The sequence below is a fragment of the Aethalodelphis obliquidens genome, unplaced genomic scaffold (genome assembly GCF_003676395.1).
Source record: "Aethalodelphis obliquidens isolate GAN/ISIS:26980383/991018 unplaced genomic scaffold, ASM367639v1 scaffold1, whole genome shotgun sequence".
Classification (NCBI taxonomy): Eukaryota; Metazoa; Chordata; class Mammalia; order Artiodactyla; family Delphinidae; genus Aethalodelphis; species Aethalodelphis obliquidens.
In genome coordinates this window covers 34,523,763-34,549,063 of record NW_020837945.1, presented here as the reverse complement: position 1 = coordinate 34,549,063, position 25,301 = coordinate 34,523,763, and the positions used below count along the sequence as shown (strand labels likewise).

Here is a 25,301-nt window from a genome sequence, read left to right as displayed (position 1 = left end):
GGACAGATGGGTATGTTGTGAGTCCAACTGTCAGTGAAGGGCCAATGAAGGACCAGGAAGCTGGACTTGGACTTCCCATAGCAAACAAGGCAAACAGGAATGGGGCTGCTTCTGGAGTTTTCCTGGTTGGTATTGAGAAGCTTTCTCGAATAGATTTTTATCAACAGATAGAATTTAAATGAGAAGGCTTTTCTACTTTTCTTATATTGTTTTCTCTATTTATAAACAAACTAAAATCATGACAATGGAGTAAACTGTCTTTTATTAACAGCATGGTCATCTGGTATGCATACATCTGTTTTTATTACTTTCTTGTTTAGGAATCTCATTACCATGATGTTTTCCTAGTTTCTGTAATGAGTGGTACCTGCGGAGAAAGAGGCATAATTACAAACTGGCAATTTTCTCTCTCAGCAGTATTATGAAATTTCCATTACTAAATTTGAAGGATTTTCTCAATATGATTATATTGTATTTTGACATTTGAAATTCTGTGGGACATTCTTTAATGAATATGTTACATTCTCCCTAAAGCCACAGGGAAAGTTGGATGGATTTTGTGTCGGTCTGCATTTAGTGATAGCTGCATTATACTTCAGTGTAAAATGTGTGATCCTACTTCACATCTTCCATCTGTGATTGTTTAGTGTCAAACTTGTAAATTCTTCTTTTTTCTGATAGATAGGAATACAATAAAAATTTAAATGTCTTCCTGCTAAGTGCTGGAATTGAAGCAGTTATAAGAGGACAAAATGCACTCTGCCGAACAGTAGGAGTGCTGGGTTTTGGCATTTTCTCTTAGCTTGTTGAGGCAAGTTTACTGAATGTGACACAGCTAGGAGAAGTCTGTAAAACTGAGCTGTGAAAAACTGCAAAATTCTCAATATGAGCAGCTGTAAATGGCTTGAAGCCCTGTTAAAATGCTCAGAGACACAAATAGAATCTATTTTAAATGGCATAGACTTAAAAGTAATGGCCCTGATTTGATTCACAGTATACTGATAACCAATTTTGGCTGGCATTTAATGAGAACATGAGTACAGCATGGGGCTAAGAAGGAAGTACTGCTGCAGTTACCTGGGGATCTTTAAAATACTGAACCCTGAGCCTCATCAACCTTTCACGCCAGAGTCAGCGATCGTGAGGCTGTGACACTAGTGGTTTTTAAAAAAAAATCTCACAAAGTGATTAACTTGTGGAGATAGAACATAGAGATCCACTGATGGGAAGGAAATGCAAAAATGAAAGTTGGGCCAAAGACAGGTCCAGACTGTGCTGGGATCACTGGGGGCTAGCTGAGGGACTCACCTGTCCCTTTCCCGACGTGATTTAAATACCCCACTCAGTACCAGAAGTGTTCTTTCTGACAGGTTAATTTTCACACAAGAACCTTCAAATCCTTGCCGACGATTATAACCTGGTAGAAGAGTCACTTTAGAGAAGTTCATCTTAACCTAGTGAAGAATGTTTCTGATGCAATTTATCCACATTTTTCTCTAGCCCACTCACATTGTTCAAGTTGAATACATCACACCCTTTACACATAGGAAAAGGGTCTACTAGTAATCTGGATGTTGAGAGGAAAACAGAAGCAACTGAACCTATGTGTCCTTAATTCTTCCCGTCTTGATCTTAGGGTAGGATATCTGTATAAGTCCCTGCATTTCTTCTTTTGGGGTCTGTGTGGTTGTCAGTGGTGTTATTGGGTGTGGTGTAAATGATTCTCCCTAAACTACTGTTCAGCTGGGCTGACGTCCTACTGAAGTTCCAAAGAAATGGTTAAAGCAATAAGATGAGACCCACTGCAGGACCCCAGTCTTTATCCATCTAAGCAAGGTCTGCTGCTCTCTGGTCATTTGCCTCTAAGCCTTTTACACCAGAAACAAGAATTTTTTTCTCTCTTTGGTTTATTGCTCTAAAACTGCATCAGAAAGTAGAGATATTAATTATTACTGTTGGTTCAAATGTTTATTTCATTAGAGAGGCTTGCTGGGAAAATAAGATTGTTCTTCTGTGCAGAACATGCTAATCAATGGAATATTATTCCTCATGTGTTATGGATTTTAAGCCAAAACTTACCATCTAGGGGACTGACTTTTCTCAGTGAGAAGGTATATGATCATATCTTTATAAAGAAAGAAAATTCCCACATATGGGAGACACGTATTTTTCTTTTCATCTCTCTCTCCTCAAGGTGAGATAATCACAAATAGGAAGTTCAACATGTAGGCTGCATAGCAGATTTCCTAATGTAACAAAACAGTAAAATGGGCCTGGACCTTAAAATAAGTCCCAGTGAAAAGAGCACAGTTTTTTTCTAAAGTTAATATCTGAATTATTTGCTCTTAGGCTACTACACACACAAAAACACACACATAAATACACATTGTATGTATACTGTGTGTGTGTATGTATGTGTATGTATGCATGTATGTATATATAACATTGGATGAACTCACTATCCACATAGCCCTGGGTTAAAAGTTTAGTATATAAACTTCTCTAGCTCCATTGTTGAGTTGTAGATGGTGGAGTTTGCAGAATGGAGGAACTATGTAATTTAACATTATTTAGAAACATAGAAATTTCATCAAACCTTCCTTCTTTGTTACCTAGCATTTTAAAAGAACTTCAAAGCCTCACTTTATGAGCTTCAGTGTCCCACAGAAGAATCCTCTAAATTCAGGGAGTCATCTAGGTCCAGGATCCTCTGTCAAATTGCTCATCTTCCTAAGAAGGGAAAAAATAAGGTATTATCCTAAGACATGTGAGTAAAGATAAATTAATATATAATGGACATCATACCTAGCCCTGGATTCCTAATTTAGAGTTATATCTTTAAGCCTCCCCCTGATCCAATCCCAAAGGCCCACCTGGGTGATAACCTCATCTTATTGGTGGAATCTGCCTAAAGGATATGCCAATAAATGAATAAGCATCCCACTCTCCCCCACTGGTCCCATGGTATGGATTTTCTTTACACGTCACAATATTTCTGCTGTGGCGTTAGGCTCTTGAATCATTTCTCTCTTTTACTAATTCTCTTCTCTCCACTTTTACTAGATAGTAAGTCTTGTTATTTGGCTCACAGCCTTTTAGAGCTTTTCATAGGCTTCTAGAGGTTACCAAGAAACCCCCAGATCTTCCTTCCAAGCAGGATTGATCAGAGAGTTTATTTTAGCTAAAAGACTGAATGGCTGACTTTTCCAGTATTATTCAAGCAGGCTGTAAAAATCCTTATAACCATAGGATGCAAAAGGTGATTGATTATATATTACCAGAGCTGGTGAGCTATGTATGGCTGTCATCTCTTGGGATATGATGGTGACTGCCCTAAACACAAATAATCTGCTCTGACAGCGTTTCTCCTGAGCAACTTGCCAACAGGAGATAGGATTTAGAAGGTGAATTTCTTTGCCTCTAAAACTTGAGATCATTATCTGAGTTTTAACTCTCCACCCCACCTCACTCCCCCAAACAAAGCAGGATGGTGAAATATACACACTCATCTCAGTTAGTAGTAGAGTGATTAAATTCCTTGGGAAATATAGTAATTTTTCTTTTTCCTTTCTCACTGGAGAGACACAGGTTTCTCTTTGGGAATATATTTTCCTTGAGGGATTGGGGGCATGCATATTATTTGGGTGACTTGTCTTCATTTGACAGTCTTTGAACAAGGTAGTCTTAAACTAGCTCCAATATCTTGAATATTTACCCTGAGCAAGGCAGTACAATAAGTGCTTTACATATAATATCTCATTTAAACCTGTGTTGCCATCCTGAAAGGTAGGAATGATTGCCTTCATTTCACACGTAAAGGACATGAAAGGTTAAGTGGCTTGTTCAGATGAATACAAGAGCCAGAATTTGAGCACAGCTCTGTCTGCCTCACACTACTTCATATGAGCCAATATAGTCAGCCCTCAGTTCCCGTGACGGGGCAGGGATTGCTTCCAGGACCCTCCAGGATAGCAAAATCCAAGGATGTTCAGGTCCCTTACGTAAAATCAGTCACGCAGTACAGTCTTTTGTATCAGTGGTTTTTGCATCCTGGGATACGGAGAGCCAACTCTATTATTATTTTCCCTAAAATGTATGCTTAGATTGTCAGTGATGTTGGTAAATCTCTAGCTATAGACATCCCTCCAGAGGAGGTAAGTCAAAGCGGAAAATAACAAACCAAATTTTATATTGTGCAGCAATCTGAAACAAATCAAGGGAGAAAGTAACTTATTCTCAAATTTCAAGCCAGTCTTACAAATGACTTGTTAGTCCCCTATGCTTCCTTCATTCTACAGTGATTCAGCACCTATTGCCAGGTCAGGTACCAGCCTAGGACCTATCTTACAAAGAGAAGACGTAGGCGTTAGCTCACGGAGCGTAGTGTCCAGGAAGGAGACTGACAAAGCCAGATAGCCGTAGTGTGTTGGGTGATAAATGTCACCTTCAAGATCCGCGTTGAGCAGTGTGAGTACCCCAGGGAAGAACACTAAACTGATACTCGGGGGACGGGGGTGGAAGTAGTGGGCTATAAGGGAGGGTGTCCTACAGAAAGGGAGTTCAGTTTAAAGTGCCCCATTCCTTTCTATCCTGATCCTCTATGAGTGTCCCTCACTGGAATGGTGACTATGAAAAGCTAAGAAGGTGAAACAGAATGAGGGACATATTAATTTAGGACATGAATGATGAGAGAGAGGCCAAGTCATAGAGAGCTATTGAAGGGTTTTTACAGGAGATTGACATTGTCAGATCCACAGTTTAGATATGTTACTGGACTAAAAATGTGAGAGATAGATTTAAGGGGGCAGTGACCTCACACTAAATATAGCACTGCAAGATCTTCTGTCACTGGAGTTCTTTAAAATTGGTTTAAAACTGTAGGTCTCAGTTCTTTCCACACTATTCACATCAGTCAATAAATTGGATGTATCTCTTGTGGATGGGTTCAAAATCATTTACTTCATTAAAAAAAAAGATTTTTCTGAAGATTATGAGGAAAATAAAACTGCCATTTTCCAGAGCCATACAAATACTAGGATTCCTCTGATTATTGCCTCAAAATGAAAGAGAAATTTAATTGTTAATTCCACCTAAGTTATGTAATATAAGGATAAAACTATCATTATATTATTTAGGTAAATTATTCTTACTGTATATTTATATCCGAAGTAATCAAGTAATAGTACTTGAAATTTTTGGTCTATGTAGGTCATATAAAAGATACGTTTCTTTGTGCAAGTTTGAATCAACCTCTGCATTTTATTTCATAATTCAAAAATGATCCAGGTGCTTGATTTAAGCAGTTTTAAAAATATAGGTAGTATAGGTATAACTCACATTATGAAATAACTATCATTTGGAAAAGTTTTCTTTAATTTAGAGTTTGAAAATGAATAATTTGAGATGCAATTGAAAATGTGTTATTTTAAAGAATTCTGTAATATAGCAAAGAATTACCACCTGATTTGTCTTTCATGAAAACATTTTCATATCATTAAGTTGCTTAAAGTAAGTTGTACCTGTAGAAGCATAAATTATAAATTAAAAAGAATGATAGCATAACTTTTTTTTTTGCGGTACGCGGGCCTCTCACTCTTGTGGCCTCTCCCGTTAGGGAGCACGGGCTCCGGACGCGCAGGCTCAGCGGCCATGGCTCACGGGCCCAGCCGCTCCGCGGCATGCGGGATCTTCCCGGACGGGGCACGAACCCGTGTCCCCTGCATCGGCAGGTGGACTCTCAATGCGCCACCAGGGAAGTCCGATAGCATAACTTTTAAAGCCTAAACAGTTCATAACTATATTATAGAAAGTCTACAATACAATAGTTATCTGCCCTTTAAAAACATATTCAGGAAATGTATTGAAAATTAACTAAAAAGCTTATACTATTAAACTTTAAAAATGTCAACTTTCAGTTTTTATAGAGGGATTTTATAGCTTGAGAGAAACAATCCAGAAACTGCTCTGCATCTTTGTTTGTACGCCATTGTCTAATAGACCCTTATGAATTACTTTTTAAAAAAACTAATGGGACTTCCCTGGTGGTGCAGTGGTTAAGAATCCGCCTGCCAATGCAGGGGACACTGGTTGGAGCCCTGGTCCACGAAGATCCCACAGGCCGCGGAGCAACTAAGCCCCTGCGCCACAACTGCTGAGCCTGTGCCCTAGAGCTGGAGTGCCACAACTACTGAAGCCTACGCCCCTAGACCCAGTGCCCCGCAACAAGAGAAGCCCATGCACCGCAACGAAGAGTAGTAGCCCCTGTTCACCACAACTAGAGAAAGCCTGCACACAGCAATGAAGACCCAACGCAGCCTAAAATAAATAAATTTATTTTTTAAAATAATAAATAAAATGAAAAATGTAAATAAAATAAAATTAAAAGTTAAAAAAAATAAAGGACAGTGATAAAGCAAAAAAAAACTAATGACTGGGTAGGGGCAGGGAGATGGGGAGATATTAGTCAGAGGGTACAAAATTTCAGTTATAAGACAAGTCTGGAAATGTACAGCATGGTGATTACAGTTAATAATAGTGTACTATATATTTGAAAGTTTCTTAGAGAGTAGATCTTAAATGTTCTCACTACAAAAATAAAATCGTAATTATGTGACCCAATGGAGGTATTAAAAGCTCTGGTGGTAATCATTTTGCATATATAAGTACATCAAATCAACACATTGTACACCTTAAACTAATACAATGTTATATGTCAATTATATCTTAATAAAGCTGGAGGGGGTGCCTGTGATTAAAATAAAGACACTTGGAATGTGAAGGAATTAAAAAAAACCCAAAAAACTAATGATAGGTGTTTGAGCTTCACCAACATACACAAAACCACCATCATTCAGAGGTTCCATTTTGAGATGTGCTGAGATGACCATTTGGGGATGAAAAGATGACAAAAATGAAAGTTTGAAAACCTATATAATCCACACGTTTTCAATACTTTAATCTTACATACATTATGATTATATAAAAGTCATAAGTGAAAGTTTCATGTTATACTTGATAACACCTTTCCACAAATGAGAAGACATTCAGATATCTTGGATTATTCCAATATATTATCTATAGTTTAATAAAAAATATCAATTACATTATGTAGTTAACAATTCATTCCACATTTTATATTTTCTTTTCTTTTTCTTTACTATAATGTAAAAATGCTGTGCATTTAACATATTGTTTTAAAGATCAGCTTATTTTATGCCTAGCTATAGACTTTAAAATAGTAGTATGACAGAGCTTGATTATTACATGTTGAGCAAATAAACATTTATAACCCTGGTACATTTTGAAAAATTCATTTATTGACTTTTTGAAAGGCATTTTATTTATTAAAGCAAGGTCTTCTGAAAGCTATGTGAACTGATAGGGCTCTCTCATTTAATTAGGAGACTTTTAAATTCTGTGTGTATATGGACTCTCCTATAAATGAGGCCAAAGAAATATTAGCAGAATAAATAAATAAAAATAGTCAAACATGTTCTTTTGCTTGCAAGGTTGGAAAGCTACTGTTATTTTTCTTTTTTATCTTTATTGGAGTATAATTGCTTTACAATGGTGTGTCAGTTTCTGCTTTATAACAAAGTGAATCAGTTATACATATGCATATGTTCCCATATCTCTTCCCTCTTGCGTCTCCCTCCCTCGCACCCTCCCTATCCCACCCCACCAGGCGGTCACAAAGCACCGAGCTGATCTCCCTATGCTATGCTAGCTATCTACCTTACGTTTGGTAGTGTATGTATGTCCGTGCCTCTCTCTCACTTTATCACAGCTTACCCTTCCCCCTCCCCATATCCTCAAGTCCATTCTCCAGTAGGTCTGTGTCTTTATTTGTGTCTTACCGCTAGGTTCTTCACGACATTTTTTTTTTCTTAAATTCCATATATATGTGTTAGCATACAGTATTTGTCTCTCTCTTTCTGACTTACTTCACTCTATATGACAGACTCTAGGTCTATCCACCTCATTACAAATAGCTCAATTTTGTTTCTTTTTATGGCTGAGTAATATTCCATTGTATATATGTGCCACATCTTCTTTATCCATTTATCCAATGATGGACACTTAGGTTGTTTCCATCTCCGGGCTACTGTAAATAGAGCTGCAATGAACATTTTGGTACATGACTCTTTTTGAATTTTGGTTTTCTTAGGGTATATGCCCAGTAGTGGGATTGCTGGGTCATATGGTAGTTCTATTTTTAGTTTCATATGGTAGTTCTATTTTTAGTTTTATAAGGAAGCTCCATACTGTTCTCCATAGTGGCTGTACCAATTCACATTCCCACCAGCAGTGCAAGAGTGTTCCCTTTTCTCCACACCCTCTCCAGCATTTATTGTTTCTAGATTTTTTGATGATGGCCATTCTGACTGGTGTCAGATGATATCTCATTGTAGTTTTGATTTGCATTTCTCTAATGATTAATGATGTTGGCATTCTTTCATGTGTTTGTTGGCAGTCTGTATATCTTCTTTGGGGAAATGTCTATTTAGGTCTTCTGCCCATTTTTGGATTGGTTTGTTTGTTTCTTTGTTATTGAGCTACATGAGCTGCTTATAAATTTTGGAGATGAATCCTTTGTCAGTTGCTTCATTTGCAAATATTTTCTCCCATTCTGAGGGTTGTCTTTTGGTCTTGTTTATGGTTTCCTTTGCTGTGGAAAAGCTTTGAAGTTTCATTAGGTCCCATTTGTTTATTTTTGTTTTTATTTCCATTTCTCTAGGAGGTGGGTCAGAAAGGATCTTGCTGTGATTTATGTCATAGAGTGTTCTGCCTATGTTTTCCTCTAAGAGTTTGATAGTTTCTGGCCTTACATTTAAGTCTTTAATCCATTTTGAGCTTATTTTTGTGTATGGTGTTAGGGAGTGATTTAATCCCATACTTTTACACGTACCTGTCCAGTTTTCCCAGCACCATTTATTGAAGAGGCTGTCCGAAAAGCTGCTGTTATGATATTTGTTAGTCACTCCCAATATTTTTAGAGCCAGACTTTTCTTTTTTTTCTTTCTTCTTCTTCTCTTTTTTTTTTTTTACAATGTTGTGTTAGTTTCTGCTGTATAACAAAGTGAGAGCCAGACTTTTCTGACAGCTCCTAAAATGAGCCTGATGGGAATAAAATCCAGGGGGCAGTGATCACGTGGACCAGATATGCTCTTTTTATATATTCTTGGAACATGTATAATCAAACAATTCTTTGACTACCTGATTCATACAGCATGTGCCTTCTCTACACGGAGAAGTATGCATGCATTTATTTTCAGCAACATGCCTATCTTCCTGGTTTCACAAACATGCCTTATTCCTGCATTCTCAAGAGGGTGCTATCACCCCAATAGGGGTGAAAATTGATCCTTAAGGGAGGGCAAACAAAACTTATATATTATAATCGTTATTGCCCTCCAGAGCATCATAGCATATTTAAACAGATCTGCAGTAGATCTGCAGTATTTAAATTTCACAGGGTGGAAGCAATTAGGAAAAAATGTCTTAAAAGGCTTGTGTGTGTGTGTCTGTGTGTGTGTCATAGGTCAGGGGGCAATAATGACAAAAAGGTCAAAAAACACTGTATTATTCATCGTAACTCTAGGCCTTCTGTTCAAGTGTCACCCACTAGATTCTGTTTATCTCAAAGTATCAATAGTATCTCAAGGATATTTGTTTCAGTTTTCTAGTTTGATGTGTAGATTCTACTTTTAGAGTAGACACTTAAAAAGTCCTGGCTCGGCCATTCCCATGTAACTAAATGTTCTTTTTGTAAAATGAGACAAAGACATTGGCCTCATATTCTTCCTAACAGTGGTATTGATGAGAGTTCTTATTCCCTTGGAAGATATTTCTCAAGTAGCTAAAAAAGACGGGATTTAAGTTTTAAATATGTTTGAAAGTGAAAAAAATATTTTCAGTTACCGCCAGCCTACTTCCAACTTAATTCTTTTATTCTTATCCACTTTTTTTCTTTTTCCCTTGCCAATATATGCTGCCCTCGACTAAATGAGGGCAATGGTTGCCTGAGCAAATATAACATCAAAGGCCAGACAACTTAAGATAAAGAGCTGAAACTTTTACATTCTAATTTTTTTTCCTATAGACACCCATCATATTTTTAGTAAAATACAAGGATATCTGTTCATATTTAATCAGTTGACTTTAAGGTCATAAGTTTAAATTGGAAAAAAGTTCTAATATCTCTATATTGCTATATGCATATTATGAAAATTATTTATTTTCTTGGATAAGAAAATAATATAATCATTATACACATTAGTATTTAGTATACTGAAATCCAATTGTATTAATAGTTTTGTTTCCTAAAATCAGTTTCTATCTATGTAACTAACCATGAGTACATAAAACACTTGTTTCCTTATGAGTCAGGAATATTTTAATATTTGTTTTGTCTTGAGGAGGTTAATTGGAAAAGGCGGATATAATTATTATGACTTACTGATAGAAAAACAGAATTTTTGGATTTTAATTAGAAAAAAAGATTGCTGTTTTCTGACCCTTATCACAAGATATTTTATACCAAGCAGCATTTCCCCTGCAATTTGATGGTATATACTTTAGTAACACCTAAATTGTTTTTGTTTTTCAACTGTACTTAAATAAAACAATAAATGTCTCCTTTTATGCTGTGGCTAAACATACAATATCAACAGTAAGCATTGGACTGGAAACAGTTCTTTTCACCATGATTTTTATACACATTTGTTTTAATTATTTTGATAATTATAAAATAACTAGGAAATGAATCTGAGAAACTATCAAAAACTCTTGAATCATTGCTTTAAAATGTACATTTTTCAAATTGAGAAATAGGTTACTAATCTGTGAAACTAACTAGTATTTTTATCTATTTCTCTCTACTTTGGCAAACTTCATTATGTAGTCATGTGTGTTAACCCCTCCTTCTCATACTCTTTTGCCCACTCAAACCCTTGTAGGCCTCCCACTGCCATCTCTACAGTCTGGAAACTCTGGTTTCTAAGGCCATCATTGACCTGCTGGTCTCTGCACCTACTCCCTGAACTCCCTTGATCACCTGGTTCCCTTTGATATCCCTCATGTCTTCCCTCCCTGCCTTCCTTGTCCTATCAACTATGACCCTGTTTCCTTCACAGTCTCCTTTTCATCTTGTTTCTCTTTACAACGTACATATTTCCTCAGGGGTTGTCCTGGGCCTCTTTTACTTTTTCCCTACTCTTTCTTTCTCAGAGAACTCATCTACTTTTAGGCTTTGTCCATCTCTTTAATTCAGATAATCCCCCCCCCCATCTGCATCTCAGAATCGAACCTTTTGTTCTAAACTACAAATATAAATTTGGAAACTGCCTGCCTGAGATCTCTACATGGTATCTTGTTGGCTCCTGAAGCCACTGAATCCAAAACTGTAATCATCCTCCCTACAAATTGTGGTGCCTTTCAAAAATTATTATTATTATAAGTATCATCATCTCTCTTCTAGTAACCATGGGTGAACTCGAGTCATTTCAGTTGCTCCTTCCTTTTCCTTGTCTGTAACATTCAGCCAGTAACCAAGTCACAGCATCCTTATTCTTCATTTTCTTTTTCCTGTACTCCTATGCCATTTTTCTATTAATATTGCATTTCTTTAAACTTCTAAAGTTTATAAAGCATTATTGCATGCATAACTTCACTTAGTACAACCAACCTGCAAAGTCAGTATTCTTTTTATAATTTTCATTCTGAGGCAGTATAACACAATGGTTATGAATTCAAGTTTGGAGACAGTCTGCCCACATTCTGATCCTGGCTGCTTTACTTCCTAGCTGCATCATCTGTGGCACATTACTTAATTTTTTTGGAACTTCACCTTCATCATGTCATAAATGGGGATTATAATGATACCTATCTTACTGGGCACTTGTAAGAATTAAAATATTTAGTGATGTTGTCTTTGGAATTATGCCTTGCATGTAATAAGTGTTTAGTAAGTGTAAGTTCTAACTATATTACAAATAATGAAAAATTATACAACTTGAGGTTATACATTGTGACAGAGTACTAAAATTCATGTCATTTGTTTCTATATCCCATGTTTTACTCACTGTATACACATAAATTTTGCCTATTTTCTAATTTCTGTAAGAGAAATTCTTTATTTACTGAAGACTCGCTAGGTTATAGTCAGAAAATTATCTGAAAGCGTAAAACTGCAATGGAATTTGTGGTTATATAAGTCAGTTAGTAGAGTTTACCTCTTAGTATGTTTTCACTCTGTGCTCCCACTGTTCCTATACGGTTTTTTGTTTAAAATGGGTCCCAGGAATAACATTAAAGCAAATATGTATATATCCCTGGATGGTTGTTTAGAATGTCTGCTAAGTTATGAATATTTAGGTATTTCATGAGTCTTGACATCTGTCATTTGGAACGTTAAAAGTTTCCTTTTCCCCTCTGAAAAAGACACAATGACTTTCCGTAAAGTTTCAAGAAGTTTTGGGATAACTTTGACACAGTATTTATATACATTCATGTACCAATTTGTGAGGGACTGTTGAGCCATGATTCTGGATGCTTATTTTAATATATTTTTAGTGTAATTAGAGTCTCTTGGAGTCTTGGAGTCTCTTAGAGTCTCTTGTAATAAAAGTCCATTACTGTTGCTATATTTCTTTACTCTTTAGGCAAGCTATAGCATTTATTTCTGAATAGCTTTCTTTATATTATTTAAAAATTAATACAGTATGCTCATTTCAGATTAAGATATGTGTTCTATAATAGCATAGTTCATATTGTTTCCCTCTGTACTATACATATAATTTCTAACCTGAAGAATGGAAGTTGACTTAGATATTCTTCATACCCTTAGGTTTTTTGATACAGTTACATTAAATTCACTTAATTGTGTATCTATATGTACAAAACATTTCATTGTATAAAGTAAAAGTCACAAACCTGAAATGCTGCCCTTCCCACGTCATCCAGATAAGTACCCAAACACTCTCTCTACATAAGGAAGAAGGAAGAGGAACCAGAAGTGAATATCCACCAGTTGAGTCAGCTCTTTAGAAAGAATCTTCACATAAACAATTCTGCTTGTATATCTTTGGACAAAACTTAGACACAGCGCCATAAAGGAGAGCCATAAAGGGAAGTTAGGAAATGTATCTTTTCTTGACATCAGTTTATCTAGCTAAAAAAAAAAAATAGGTAAGTTTCTTAGACTGAAGGAGATTTGTCTCTGACATAGAAGATGATGTTTAAGCTGGTTGTTGAAGAATGGACAGAATTTCTGGAGGCGTTTGCCTTTTTGACTTGTAACAGGCATTACAAGCCAAGGACTAACTGGAGAGAAGATGTGGAAGCAGGAAAGATGGGCCGTATCATATTACTGTGGGTCATCTGGTTTGCCTGAAGCAAGTTCTGTATATTGGGAGATAAAGCTTAAAGGCGAACAAAGAAACTCTACTCATTCAGGGACAAATAATAGTGATGAGCATTTCCACATGGAATAGTTTAATGAAATGGCTGGATACCATGAAAGTTAAGCACACAACTGATTAAATCACTAGTTGTGTTGCTTCATTTCCGTGTTCTTTTCTTTACCAAACCCTTTCTTTTATTAGAACGTGAACTTTTATGGAAGTGTAGAGACGGACTCAGCCTTATGGAAGATTGTAAGGTTCACCTGTGTGGAGGGTGGTGATGGCAGTTGTTTACGTCGCATCAAACCTCTCTAGGAGACTTGTGCATAATATTTTAAATATTATTATTTTAAAGACATAGATGGTTTGTGTTTTTGAACCCTCCCATTTAATTGTCTTCAAAGCCAGTTGATAGGCTAATTCATAAACTTGCCATGACATTTTTAAAATTCGAAATCCATTTTATTCAGAGCAAAGGGAGACACCTGAAGCAAGCAAGTACAATTACTGAGAACCTTTCTTCTTGCTGGGGGAAGAAGTTCACAGTGTTTCCCACAAGCCACCGTGCTGCTAGGGAACTTTTTTCTCATTTCTTGGGCACCAGCGGCCTGAGAGGAAAGCAAGAGCTGACAGCAGGGAAGTAGAGAAGGATAACTAGCTGTTGGCAGGAACTTGGAGGGATAGAAGCATCATCCAAAGGCAAACTGATACTGGTTCTTTGATTAAGTTATAAGCAGGTAGTTAAATCTCTCTACTAGGGAGTTAGAGTTGCTGCCTACAGAAGAAAGGCTGCGGGAGATTGAACCTCAGAAAAGCTATATCCAGGCTGTGCCTTGAAAGAGCATTAGATTCTTACAGAAATATTCATCTAGCCTGGGAATGGTACCAGCATTGAGTTAAATGGATGTTGGTTTGAAGTATAGAGGATTTAAATGAACATTTTCTTTCCAATCTTATTTCCTGTGGTTATATGCTTCCCTTCTAAATGCATCTGCTTAGCTCTTAATAATTCATTAGGGAAGTGTGTTAATCTCTATTACTATGTATGTTTCGTGTGACCACAGGGAACTGACCCTGACTTGGTGGTAACATATCCTAAATTATAGGCAAATTTTAGGGAAAAATAGTACAGTGTGACTCCACTACTAAACTTTGAGTCTAAACCTAAAGTTAGAATAGCCACAAAGCCACAAGTATAATCAATTTTATAATCAGCCAATATATTCTTTGTTTTTACATTACTGTCTTCCTCGCTTGTTTTCTACCACCTAGAAAGGTGTGGAGTCTTTCAGTGGGTGCCCTGTTCGCATGCAAAACTTTTACACTTTTTACAAGGCTGTCCATTAGCAAATCATTTTCTAAGACATTTGTTAACTACTTGCAGAAAAATCTGAATTCAGTTAGGATTTTATTAAAGAACCCCCTTTTTTCCCCCCACAATTTCTCCCTTATTCCCACTTCACTCCCTGTCAAAGAGTATCGTGAGTCCTCTGCTTCATGTAGCATCAAAATGGTTTTGTAATGAATGGCAAAAGTCCATTACTGTTGCTATCAATTTTCTCAAGAAAATATTATCTAGCTCTTAAAAATTGTGTTTGCATAAAAATAACACATTCTCAGTTCAGTCTTGTTTGTTTTGTTCATTGTCTTATCCTTGTTTGGTGATACTTTTATTTATTTTAAAACAAAATTGTGCCACGAAGATGGAATGTATGTCAAAGTATATAGAGCAACATGAACAATTCGAAATTCTGCCTCCTATTGGCATGGCAGTCAGAGGAGAACGCCAGAGGAGGCCTCTGAGAAACAGAGAGCTGAAGTTATCTTCTGGTATACATCTTCCCCTCCCTGGTGACATGGATATGCTCCTCTTTATCCATCCCGTTTCCATCCCAAAGCACTTTTGTCTGTTTTTCTTATGGTCTTATAAAGACCAATTTTGCAATCAGTTAAAAAAAATTGTTACATACTTTCTTTATCTGAGTTCCTGTGCTGTGAACTGTATAATCAAAAAGTAAGGCAGAACTTTCCATAAGCAACCTATAGCCTACTAAGGGAAGCAGGTTTCCTTCATTTTTTTTCTTTCAACACAGGTTTAATAAATCCTTGAATGGGTACTCTGTGCCTGTTATTAGATTAGGCAGTAGGGATAATAAATAAAAATATAGGATAACTAGGATATAGGATGTCTATCCCCAGTCTGAGACAAGCAAAAAAAAAAAAAAAAAAAAAAAATTTTTACACTATTTAAGTAATTGTTTTAACAAGGGAAAAATTTACGTCTAAGTACTAGTGGAAGCACAAGCACCAAAACCTTCCTGCAGAAGTTAAAAAAAGCCTCATGGAGACCAAACAGCTATCACTTGGAGTAGTAACAGCAGGAGTAACAGAACACACAAGGCACAAACGGAGCACAGGTCAGTAATAGGTATAATTTATTTGTACACTTGAGAGTGGAATTGGAAATATATACCTTTACACCTTTTTATAGCTCTTTCATTACCTTCCCTGATGCCTGTACATTCATAGTAGGTTTCCAGCTAATGTTGTTCAAATTAAGTACCTAATGCCAGATACAATGGAAAGAATACAGATGATATAGGTTTGAATACTAACTTTGATATTTTATACCTTATAACCTTAGATAGTTATATTACCTTCCTGATCTATTATCTGAAGATAGGAATAATGCCCCCTCCCATATTGAGGGGTTTTTGCAACTATTATCCGAAATAACTGCTAAAAATTATAGCACAGAGTCTGTGTATCTAGAGGGCTCTCAAGTAATTACTATTGCTTTTATTATTTTAATATAGTTTTATGATTACATTTCATTTATTTAAAGCATTTTTCCATTTTCGTGATTTAAAGGAAAGCATTAAGAAATATATAATTACCCATCAATATAATAATGGTAATTCTTCAGCATTTAAAACGACTGGTTTATAAAAGTGTCTACATTTATTCTACCACACTTGTAGGTAATATAAAGTTAATCTGATTTTGTACTTACGGACATTGATAGTTAAGAGAATTTTTTGTTTGTTCACTTGTTTTATTTTGATAATCTTCTTATCGAAACACTTGAGGTAAGCAAGTGTTCACCCCCTATTCTGTGCTTTATTGATGGGAACTTATCACCCAAAGCAATTGTAATCATGTAGATAAGTAAAGGTATTGATTGGTTTGGCCATGGTCCAAGCATAGTTCAAGTTGAAAATTGTTTTCCCAAGTGCCCAGAGCTCATTTGGCTATTGCCTCAAGACTTTTTATGCATAATTAATCAGGGGGAAGTCTGGGGAGAGCAGGACAGAATGAGAGTATTGACCAGCCTCACTACCACAGCTCCAACAGAAGCATTATTTCTGGTCCCTTTAAGCTGTCACAGTGTCAGAGGCATGAACGATAGTCATGACAGTATTATTAGATGGAGGAAGACAGAAGCTATAGTGCTTGATTCAGGCCACCATGCCCTTTATCTAGGGGATGAAGGACTGGAAGTTATCATGTCTTTTGTTCAAAATATTAGTTTGTAAATTTGTTATAGGAATTTTAAGGAAACCTAGTAGTATACTAACCCTTTTTTTTAAATGTCTTAAAATAGGAAATATATATACATACACATATATACCATAAACTGCCTCAGAATTTAAAATTTACGAGTGCAAAGCTTACATACTAAGGTGAGCCATTCTTTCCCAGGTGTTTAGTTAAATATACTACCTGTCAGAAAATCATAGAATAAACAAATAGAAAAAAATAAAGCATTCATTTCTCACAGTATTGTTTTCAGTTCTTTGGTTATACCCTCAGATATCACTGCTATTGCTGTCTTTCATCAGTGCCCTCTCTTGTTACTCAGTCTATTATAGGCCTTCAGGTTTTAGTTCAGCTCGCCAGCGCTTAATACTGTTGAGCACTGTTTCCTCTAGAAAGCACTACTTCTCAGGGCTCAGTCTCCCGTCTCCTACCCGCCATGGTTTTTCTCTTCTGTCTCTGGCCCTTCCTCTGCCAGCTTTTCCAGGCCCCGCTTCCTCTACCCCAACTAGCCGTATGAGTGTGCCTCTGGCTTTGTCCCATTATACTCTCTTTTCTGCCTCTATTCCCTGAGTATTCTCCCCAGGCAATTTCATCCACTTCCGTGGCATCAGTTACCCGGTATGTTTCTAAAAGCTATATACATGCCTAGTATGCAAAGATTTTTGTTTTGTTTTGTTTTTAATACCAAGGGAAATTCTAGAATTCCAAGATTGAGTTCCTAAGACTGACTCTTCCCCCTTCCCTGTATATTGACATAATTTTCAGTCCGTCCTCCCGAACTGTCATCTCTGGGCATTTATATTTGCTCTTGGAGGAGGTTTGCTGCCATTCTCTCCTTTCCTCCCCTACAGTTTTTTGTTATTTCAACTCATACTGATCCTATAAGCCTTTTCTGAGCCTTCTCCCCAACTTCCTCTCTTTAAGGAAATATGTATTTTTATATTTGTTTATATATATAAACATATATATATATGTGTGTGTGTATTTTTATATTTGTCTTTCTTCCTCATTCGATTGTAAGCTCTATGAGGAAAGGGACCATGCTGATGTACACTGAGCACGTTATCTGATACACAGGATACACTTCAGTAGTTTTAAAATTAGAATTTTGTGTTATAGTTGAGCATATGGTCAATATAGGGAGTCATGAGGCTCAGAATATAATCACTGACTTGCACCTTTTGAAGGAAGAGTGTACACGAGGGAGGCTCCAGAGAGCACCCAGAGACCGTAGCATTTGATTTTAAAATAGTCTTCGGTACAGGTAAGAGGAATGGGCATTAAAGTTTGTTTGGTTTTTTAAAATATTTTCTTTAGGACTTACCATATATACATACACACATACATATATTTATACACATTATATGTGTATATATAGATACACTTGATATCAACAAAGAGTTACCTAAAATCTGCAGAGTGGAGGCTGTGATAGACTTTAAGGGTAAATCCCAGAAGCACTGCTGAGTTTTGTTCGTCCTGTTTTTATCTCCTCTTCTGAGTCTGTCATATTTTGTTTCTGTACCTCAAAAGAGATGATGTTAGACCTTTATCAGTTGTAGAGGGAAACATCCAACCTTAAATATTTAAGGAGTCCCTGTTGTAGGTATAATACACGGGAACATGCTGTGGAGAATGAAGAAGAGAAGTGTAGTGTAGCCCCTGCCCGGAGCCATAGTGATCAGTGTCAAAGGTGGGATGGAGCAGTAGATAGCAAGTTTATCTTTCTAAAAAGAGAAATCACACTCCCTAATATAGAAAAATATTTTATTCTGTGTCTCACCTTCTGGTAACTTGATGGCCTTGAGAAAGACAGAAGCATTTGATTTTAAAATAGATACTTCCTTTTAAAAAGAGTTAGTCTTCAGTACAGTTAAGAGAAGTAGGGCTTCCCTGGTGGCACAGTGGTTGAGAGTCCGCCTGCCGATGCAGGGGACACGGGTTCATGCCCCGGTCTGGGAAGATCCCACATGCCGCAGAGCGGATAGGCCCGTGAGCCATGGCCGCTAGGCCTGCGCATCCGGAGCCTGTGCTCCGCAACGGGAGAGGCCACGACAGTGAGAGGCCGCATACTGCAAAAAAAAAAAAAAAAAAAAAAAAAGTAGGAGCTAAAGTTTTTTATATTCTCATTAAAACTGTACCTTATTCTCATATATACATAAACTTGGTATCAACAAAGAGTTACATAACATCCACAGCATGGAGGCTGTGATAGACTTTAATTAATTCCTAGGTAAAATTAGTATGTATTACAGTTTAGAGAAACAAAACACACAAACCGGCTAATCAAAATGTTCAGCTAACAGAGCTGGGGCTTTTTTCATTAGTTGTATTGTCTCGAATTTCATCACTGCAACAGCTGGCTTCTTGTCAATTTATAGTTTGGACCTTTACATCAAACAGCAAAAAATTAATTACAGGAAAAGAAATCCCAATAGGAATTTCGCGCTTAGAGATTTTTCACAATTAACCAGGCATGAATGGTGCTGTTTACAGATGAAATTGAAAGGGAGAAAAGGAACAGCGTAGAATTTTCTAGAAGCATTAATTAACCATAGCAATGTTAGTCACTTGCTTCCCTGTGTTTGTTTTAAAGTTGTTTAGCTAAAGCTTTCAGCCTTCTCATTTCTGGAAGCATCCACTTCTGTTACTATATTGAATGCAATGAATCATGGCCTTAACTGTGAGTTTTCTTACAAAATGTCCCAAGTGGCAGCTCAAAAAATTACCATCCTCCCTTTGTTTTGAAACGAGTACCATCCTATGTATTACCTTAGTGATCATAATTATAATTTAACGAGCAGAAAGAGCATGTTTTGATGGTTAGTGCCAGGTTACTTGTAATGCATATTTTGGACTTGGAAGTCTTGTTCTCAGGAGTCACACTCATTGCCTCTCTAGACTAGAGTTAGTTTAAATGTGACTTTTCTAAGCCTCTTATCTGTTGAGTAAACCAGCCGAAGATTTTTAAAATGCTTTCCTCAATTTAGGCTTCTACTTTTTTTTCTTTTTTATGTAGCTTAGAAACCCTTCCTTGTGTTTCATTCTTCTAGTTCCTAACATTCTAATACAGTGAGTAGCTCTTACTCTTTTTAAGACTCAGACGCCTGGAGCATCTGAAGAACACCTTTCTCTCCTCAGAAAAATGCACAGATGAACATACATACAACATTTTACGTAAAATATCAGGAGTCTGTAGGAAAGCATGAACCCCAGGTTGTAAATGCCTGTTGCTTTCACTGAGGAATGTATACATATATTATGTATGCATGTAAACATAACATATTTATATATAATTTAGAAATATATATACACACATATTTTTTAATTTGGTTAAATTAAAATGCTGATTCGGATCATGTGTTCCCTATTCCATCAAGTTATCTGTACTAAAACAAGTCAATTACCTTCTTTGCCATTACCTGAATAAATTTAGATTTCTTATCCATCTTTATATACAGCAGGCCTTACTTATAAGCTTATTTGGGTGAGCATGTTTCACTGTACTGTCTCAAATGCTGCCACATTTCCTAAGTAATCTGTAGACCATAGCTGAGAAGAACATTCTTAACTTGTTTTAATGATAATATTTTTCTTCATTAGGTTTGTGAGCTGAGAACTAGTGTAAGATACTAACGGGCATTTTCCACTTTTCTCTTTTCAGTCTGAGAATGGTTCACTGTTATCCAAGGTCACTTTGAAAGTCTTTCTGTGATTTGCTTCCATTTATTTTATGCTTGTGTTTACAGTTTTGAACCAAATATGAATTTAATGTTGCATTTGTCTATATTAAACTTAATTTGCCCCTTGTCAGATCATTTACAACAGAGATAACATTCAAAAGCCACTCTGTAAAATGTTTTGTCTGCAATCACTAATGGAATTTTTCTGTCTATTTCTTTGTTGTATGCAACTTTCTATCTTTCAATTTAAAAAGAAGCCTCTCCAGGAGATTTTTCAGAGAATCTAAATTAGTCTGTAATAGAGATTAGTAAATTATTCTCTAATAGAATAGGGTCTTCTTCATGTCATATTTTTTTAAACAGTTCTTTTTTCTAACTCAAAAGTTTAATTTCATATTCCATATTATGTAAGTATGCTTATTGGAATGTTCTTTAAAGTAGTGACATACAAAATCCTAAATTGGATTATGATACCAAACATTTTTACCACTTTCATTTTTTTCTTATATTTTTTCCAAGTACTTAATTTGCCCTCATGTAATAAATTTTCTTCTTAATAGTTAATAGTTTTAGATGTTATTGAAAAGATAAATGAATGTTTAAGATCAATGTATGTTAGAAGGCACTAAAATGAAGTCTTAAATTTAAGTAATAAAGAGTACTTTTAAAGTAGAAACTTAAACATATACATTAAGGAATATAATTTGCGTGTGTGTTAAACATTATTTTGAGAAACAATTTACTACCTTGTGCCTGTGTCTTCAAATAATTAGCAATGTTCAAAACTTGGGAAATGTTTTCTCTTAGAATCCTATCTGCTCTTTACCTTTTGAACCAGTATTTTACTTATTCAGTTGATGTTAGGGAAATATCAGACAAGTGTACAGAGATGCATTTATAAGACTGGTCTTTTTTTATAATGCTAGAATATTAGAAAAAGCCAAAATGACTAACATGAGGAAAATAGTTAAATAAAATTGCATTTTATGTACAAAATGGAATACCGTCATGGTGATAATATACTTATTAACATGAAAAGTGTTTATATTAAAAGTCAAAATAATATATAATATATCTACCTTTTTTCAAAAACTAGTTGTTAAGTAGGTAGGTAGGTAGGTAAGATAGATAGATAAATAGATAGATGGATATGTATATAAGTATAGGTATGGATATAGATAGAGATATATATATAGCTATTGCTATAGATAGAAATAAAAATAAATAAAATATTTATCACCAGGGAAACAGTGATGTCATTTCGCTTGGGCTGCTATAATGAAATGCCAAAGACCAGGTAGCTTATAAACAATAAAAGTTTATTTCTCACAATTTCTGGAGACTGGGGGTCTGAGATCAGAGTGCCAGCATGGTTGAGAGAGGGACCTTTTCCAGGTCATAGACTTCTAGTGATATCTTTTTGTGATGGAAGGAGAAAGGGAGCTCAGTGGAGTCTCGTATTTATAAAAGTGCTAATCACTTTCATAAGGGCTCTACCCGCATGACCTAAACACCTTCCAAAGGTCCCACATCCTAAGATCATCATACTGAGGATTAAATTTCAACTTAGGTGGAATAGAATCATCTGTATACTATACATATACTATAAAAATATATACTATATAGCATAATATATACAATATATAGCATATATGTGTGTATAATATATAGTATAACTATAAATAACCCCTGAGAGCTTGTTCAGAGGTTGCAGGATGAACATGTAGTAGGAATAATGAAGGAAGAGTGTAGAGAGGGGATTCCTAACATAGCAACCTGATTTGCCCTATCAATCTGGGTGTCTTGTAGAAAAATTACTTTCACAGTCAATTCTGCATTTTAAGATCTAAAATAGATAATTCAAAGAACATTAATACTTGGCTTAGGGAAATGTGTTTGTATTATAAAATATGTGAATAAACGCATCAGCGTAGAACTTCCACACTTTAAAGAGAAGAATAATTTTGTACCATGAAACCAAGTGAAGAAGGGCCAAATAGCTGCCTTGAATTCATCCTGGTTGCTTGTGTGTCTGCTGCAGAGTTGGGCTGGTTAGTTCCCTCCTCAGAATGATGGGAGCCAGAAATTTTAGGTTTATAGTAACTCTCACTTATTGGCTTTTATGTCATTCTTTTCTGAGCACCATCAGAAATGAGTGTGTAATGTAAAAGCTGCCAAACATTGAAAGCTTTAGCCTCCAGACCCTGTACCAAGTGCCTTAACATACCTCGTTTGAACCTTAAAAGAGCTTTTATGAAACTTGTTATCCTATTTTACAGATGAGGAAACTGAGTCCCGGAGAGATTCAATTGCCTAAATTCATGTTTCTCATAAATGTCCTCATCGGACTTAAAATCCATGCAGCAGGCAGTCATCAAATCCTGTTATTTCCACCTCAAAAATGCCATTCTTTTCTCCATTCCCACTGCATCTGGTCATCTCTTTTTTTTTTTTTTTTTTTTTTTTTTTTTGGCCACGCAGTGCGACTAGTGGGATCTTAGTTCCCCAACCAGGGATCAAAACTAGGCCCTTGGCAGGGAAGGCACAGAGTCCACTGGACCACGAGGGAACTCCCCTGGTTATTTCTTATCTTATACTTTGAATTCCATGTTAGCTTTCCTACCATTCAGCTATTTCCAATATCCAGTGTCTCCTCCACATTGTATTTACCAGAGATACTTTAATAAAAACACATTTGAGCTTTGCATCCCCCTACTTAAAAGTAGCTTAAGGTTTAAAGATTGTAAGGCCCATCCTAATCTAGCTTCATCCTGCCTGTCTCACCTCTTCTCCTTACCACAAGCCCTATTTCATGGCTAAACCAAACTCCTTATTACATCTCACCTTCTCACTCAACACATTTGCACATCATTCCATTATCTTGGAATCTCTGTCCACACATGAGAATTTGGTCAATGTTTACACTGTATTTCCATGGTATCTGCTTCTAAGCAATACGGGAGAGTGGTAACCAAGGGTGAGGGTGCTAAAATCGAACTGTCTGGGCTAATAGGCCCCACTACTTAATAACTCTCTGTGCCTCAGTTTCCTTACCCATAAAACTGGGACAATAATAGTAACTACTTCAGGGTTGTTGAAAATGACAGGAATTAATTCATGTGTAATGCTTAGAATAGTGCCTGGCAAATAATAAGCCAACATTAAGCTTTTGTTGCTGATTCTACTATGATAATCATGATGGCAGTGATATAACAGTCTTCCCCCAGAAAGGCTAAAGAAATTGCTTATTAATACTGGAGTCAACTCAGAGATTCATGGTCATACCAAAATAAAAGTATTTTGCCTGTAGAGACCTTGGATCCGGTTTGTAGGCTACTATACTTTAGCTACCCTATGGCATTTCTGGTCTCTCCTAAATTCCCAACTAGTTGAAATCCCGCTAGTACTAGGACATATAATTTTCTCCAGACAGTACCTTCAGTATCAGCAATGAATATGCTGGACTACAATTCTGGAGGTGCATCTTTTTGCTGGTTGAATGGATGATGGAGCAAGCTATGCCATGGGTTCACTATGGGCTGATGTGAATCAGGCTCCAGACCTAGGCAGGACTCCTAAATGTAGGAGAGGGAAGTTCCCAAATCACTTTAAGACACCATAAAGTAAATAAAGGCCCGCAGAGTTAGAAATCTGGTTCCCTCCTCTGTCACATAGCAGACAACAATATAAGAAGTATTGTTTAGACTGAAATACTCAAATTAAGGAAAAGTTTTGCAGACACTGTAATTTTTATGAAGCTGCTACAGATATATTTGGATGTTATTTTTATTTTGATGACTATAGTCCTGAAAAGTTAAATGTAAATTGCAGTGTTTCTTAGCAGAGTTTACCATTTAAAGCAACTCTACAGTAAATCATTTTGAATTACATCATAGCTTGTTAGTTTTTATTTATTAGAATATTAATATGCTAGCTTCTCTTCTGCCTTTCTTTTTTATTGAAGTATAACTGACATAACGTTACATTAGTTTCAGATGTACAACACAATGACTCAGTATTTGTATATATTGCAAAATGATCATCCAGTCAGTCCAGTTAAGATCCATCACCCTACATAGTTACAAAATTTTTTTTTCTTGTGATGACAACTCTCAAGATCCTCTCTCCTAGCTAACTTTCAAATATGCAATGCCGTATTATCAACTATCGTCACCATGCTGTACATTACATCCCCATATTTTTTAATTTTTATTTTATAACTGGAAATTTATGTCTTTTGACCCTCTTCACCCATTTGCCCAACCCCCCACCCCTACCTCAGGCAACTACTGGTCTGTTCTCTGTCTCCATGCGCTTGTTCTTTGTTTGCTGGTTGGTTGTTGTTATTGTTGTTTTTAGACTCCACCTATCAGTTAGATCATACGGTATTTGTCTTTTTCTGTCTGACTTACTTCACTTAGCAACTATTTACTTTAAAGTAGGACACACTTGTATCAGCTACGGTACTTTCCAACTCAAAGGAGAAACCTGTGGCTTAGAAAAGTGCAGCATTAAAGTGGCAAATGTAAGTAAATTTTGGAAAGTAGTGTTTAATTTTTAGGAGAAAAAAAAGAAGCCATAAAATAGAAATCTAACCTGAGAAAAACAATAGGAGCCAGTCTATTAGACCACTAATATCTAAATTTGATTTTCAGAAGGAAGAATGTATATGTAG

At 36.2% G+C, this 25,301-nt stretch overlaps 1 protein-coding gene across 1 annotated transcript in view; it reads left to right on the top strand.

Moving 5' to 3' along the window:
- GBE1 (1,4-alpha-glucan branching enzyme 1) overlaps positions 1–25,301 on the top strand; it is a 291,610-nt gene that overhangs the window by 226,524 nt on the left and 39,785 nt on the right. The gene's annotated exons all lie outside the window — the stretch shown is intronic.